Genomic DNA, 4,884 nt, shown 5'->3' with positions numbered 1-4,884 from the left:
GAGTTATTCATCAGTTTGGATTTGTTCTGTGAATGGAGAGAGAGAGAGAGAGAGAGAGAGAGAGAGAGAGAGAGAGAGAGAGAGAGAGAGAGAGAGAGAGAGAGAGGGGGGGATACGTTACATTTGTTGCTCCATATGAGAATAATGCGTTGTGACATTTCAAAGTCCAGCGTTGTACTAATCATTTTCTTCATGTCTCATTTTTTTTTCTATATATTTGATCGATATTTTAAAGGTAGAGATTATAAAAAATTTTTGTAAAAAAATATGCTATAGAATAAAAGCAATGATGAGGCTTGAAAATACCCTTTATTTGGTCGTACCAATATTTTTCCAAACAATCCTCTCCAATATTCATTTTGTAATTTTATAAAAGGAATTATAATGAATCTTTCACTTTGACCTTCGTGCAAATTGTTCTATATTTGGATTGGAGGATTAATTTTATGCTGACATCTACATACTTTTGTGCATGGAGTACTTCTATTTTCGTTGGCCTAGTATGGAAAGAGCAGACCAATACATTAAAACTCGCCTTTTCGTTTTGAAAGCTTGAATGTGTTCTCGGAAATTAAATATTTCCCCCATGCATTTTCAATTAAGCTTATGCGCAAATAGATATTCGACCTTTAGAGAATTATGCAATGTTACATATCGTCCATTATAACAACGCTGTCGTATCATATTGATGAATCACTAATATTTGATTCATAAAGCAGACAGGAACAAGAACACATGGTAGATAAAGAACCGCTAATTCTGCATCTATTCTCATTGGGGAAAACATTAAACTTTATTACTGTGATGATTTCAGGTTAGGAGTGCAGCAATTGCCATAGACAATGAGTTTCAAGTTAGATCGTGTATAGTGCTCAGAGAAAATAATAATAATGTTTTTTTTTTATTGTGGGATAATTTCGTTGTACGTCTCATCAGAATCAATTAGATTTTAATTAGGCGATTAATATCGTCGTTGTCCCATTTCCAATCGTTTCGACATCATTTTGGGTATCTTTGTTGGTCAGTCATAGCGATCGCTTTTACCGCCAGTAACGTTGCTGAAAAATAGCAGAGATTACTTGATTTGGATTGGATTTATAAATTTTGGCTATAAAACCCAGCAGTGGGGTCTAGGAGGCCATTCGGCACCCATATAGCACAGGATGATGGGGCGGTGTCCCCGAAGTTGCAGCAAGAGGTGAAAGTTAGAGGCTGAACAGCAAGAGGGGAAAAAGGAAGTTTGAGTGGATGTAAAGTTGAAAACTAAAAGTGCAGCTAGGAACCAAAAGGATGCGGCAAGTGCAAATATCTTCAAGTAATGCAGTGGAACACCTGATCAGCCAAGTATGTAATGCTTAGAAATGTGTGTGGTGATATCGGCAAAGCGAGGAATGGAAGGAAAGATTGAAGTTGTGAGTTGAAGAAAAGGATAGAATTTTGTCGTTGGATATCGATAAGGAATTTGCGAATTCAAAGAAGACTAAAATTATCCTTCGAGGTCGCAGAAATTTCCACTTTCATCAAAAATAACACTGGGCGATGAATTTGATTCTGTCTGTTAGGTCACACAAACACACGATTATTGACTAACATGTTTGTTGGCTGAAGGGAATGCGTTAGAAAAATAAGATAAGGTTAAGAATGCATGAAAAATATTTATACACACACACACGCACACACACATATATACACACACACACACATATATATATATATATATATATATATATATATATATATATATATATATATATATATTATGTATATGTATATCAAAGTATATATATATATATATATATATATATATATATATATATATATATATATATACTGTATATATATATATATATATATATATACTGTATATATATATATATATATATATATATATATATATATATATATATATATATATATATATATATATATATGTGTGTGTGTGTGTGTATAAATATTTTTTTTGTATTGTATTACTAAATACGTAAATATACACCTACATGTATGTAAACTGTATACATGTGCACTTCCATTTTATATATATATATATATATATATATATATATATATATATATATATATATATACACATCTATATATGTATATATATATGTATATATATATATATATATATATATATATATATATATATATATATATATATATTACATACTTACCTATACTAAAAGCAATAGATCCTCAATGTGGGAGTGGAATCTATGCTATTAAGGGTAACACCAAAGCACAAATGAACATCATTTTCCAATTATTATTAACAGTTTCGACAATGTTATTGTCACCACCCCGACTTCCAAATGAAAATACAGCTGACATAGTAATAGAAAATATTTTTTTTTAAAGAAAAGAATAACAAACAAGATAATTTTCCAAACCTTCCCATGCATAAACAAAAACCTATTCACAAACAATGAAACAGTCGACGGGTCATATGTTCTCCGTGAAAGTTTCGTTTTGGGCGTTCATAAAAATTCCCCTACGAGGTGTGATGCATTGTCTGTCTAAATATAAAGGATTTTTATTAATGTTTCCTGCAAGGTGAGGCTGGTTACCACACTCGCTATGGGTACGAACAAGAGAAAATGATGGTTTGTATAAGGGGGTAACTCGTTCTGAACGATCCTCCTTGATGATCAATAATCATAACCATTAACATTCGTTTGGTTTGACAATAGTAATTAATGGTATAGTGATCAGAATCATATAATTCAAAAGGTCAGATTGAAGAATATCAGATTGTTGATATTTAAATTTTAACCATTTCTGTAGAATACTATTACATTTTAAACCAGTGGGACATCAAGGAGAGAGCATGCCTTTGCCATGCTAAACAGTCTTATTTTGCTCTCAGTTCCCCTTTGTACTTGTAATTCGATGTATTTTCATCAAAATGTAATGGTTATGCCTTGCATCATACCCCACATGTCCTCTAGTTTTGTTCAAATTGGTTTTGTAGCTTTGCGGAATGTTCACAAAAAGAATAAAAAAAAAAAACTTAAAAAAATATTTGCCATTTACTTAATACCGCGATTAGTTTCAAAAGTACTGTTGGGTACTTGTACTTTGACGTGCTTTATCCATAATAATACTAATTCATCCATGGGACGCATCCAACATGATTGTTGAGTTTGGTCAAAATTGATACTGTAGTTTTTTGTGTAAAGTTGCTCACAATCAAACAAACAAATAAATAAACTAAGAAACGGACGGCAAGGATGAATATATACCCTTCACAAAATCAAGTTTTGTTTTGTGTGCAGAATTCTCTGCAATCTTATCAATTCTGTTCTTAAATGCGACATATGGATGCCCATAGTACGCCAGAGGTTTATAAACAATAGCTCTAGGTACAGTCTTGGTTGGGTGGAGTGGAGGGTTGGTTGGTATGTGTTAATTAACATATCAAATTGTTTAGTCCTGTGATGCCATGCAGTGAACGTGTAGGAAATCCATTCTTCCCTAGTGTGTCCCTGGTGCACAGTTTTCTATTTCGACTAGAAAATTCGTACAACTAAAATAAATTTTCAAGTGAAAATTTTGTTAGAGTTGAGTGGAAACTGTGTATTCAAACTAATTTGAGAACCGCCTATTTAAGTTTTATGAAATGGTTGCTTGGTAAATGATAGAACATATAGGTTTAGGAAGCCGAGGATACCCCATTGCCAAATAATTGAACTAAGTAAGTAAATGGTTTTTGTGAATATGAAAAATTATATTTGGATTTAGATGCTAGAGAATATAGCTGTAAAAACTTTTTGATTAAGCATTGTATTAAAAAAAGTACAAATAAGCGTTTGCCTGTATTATAACCATCTTGGAGAGTGACAGATTTGGCAGTTATCCAATAAAAAAAAAAAAATTGGCTTCACGTACTTAATAGTGGATGTAAGGTTTCAAGGAAACTTTGTAAAGCGATCTTTCGAAGGTCATTTATATATCAGTTTACGAGAGAATTACATTAGTTAATATTTTTCAAACTAATATTAAAGGAAATATAGGATAAATAATGATTTTGTCCAAATGTCAATGAATTGCGTTTAGTTTAGTTTATCCTCCGTCGAACTTATCTCAGGTTAGTTATTAAACATTAATATGTTCTTGGGTAAAGTGTTGGACCTCTTCTAAATCATCACACATACACATTTTTTTACTTAGAATTAGGATCGAACCTTTGACTCTTCAAATTAAAGACAAAATAACTTTAAATGATTTCGATAAAAACCATAAAAGAAGTCGAACGTAACACTGCTTCATGAGTTACATATCAGCAGCTTGGGTTAACATGCCGACCCACCAGCTGACCCAATAATTAGCTTATAAATTATGTATTGATTTGCTTCACACACATATATATATATACACACACATATATATATATATATATATATATATATATATATATATATATATATATATATGTGTGTGTGTGTGTATACACATACACACACACACACACACATATATATATATATATATATATATATATATATATATATATATATATATATATATATATATATATATATATATATATAAGTGTCTTGTAACAACTTCAAACGCTATTATTTATTTTTATCTCAATACATCTTTATGAAATATTGTTGCCATTGCCATACATAGACAAGAGAACCAGTAACGGAAACTTTGGTCAGGTTCTCCGAATTTCCTCATTGCATTCGATAACATCATCCTAACTGGACCTTTTTCATTCACCTGTTGTCTTGGTAAACACCTGCTCCTCGAGCCATGCCTCTCCTTGGACTTCGCTAATACTAGCACTAGCACACAGGTGCCTAAGGCTCTCTCTCTCTCTCTCTCTCTCTCTCTCTCTCTCTCTCTCTCTCTCTCTCTCTCTCTATGTGATTCGTG

Source organism: Palaemon carinicauda, chromosome 40, assembly GCF_036898095.1.
Source record: "Palaemon carinicauda isolate YSFRI2023 chromosome 40, ASM3689809v2, whole genome shotgun sequence".
In the NCBI taxonomy this organism is placed as follows: Eukaryota; Metazoa; Arthropoda; class Malacostraca; order Decapoda; family Palaemonidae; genus Palaemon; species Palaemon carinicauda.
The sequence above is the reverse complement of the archived record's forward strand: the minus strand, read 5'-3'. Positions refer to the sequence as shown.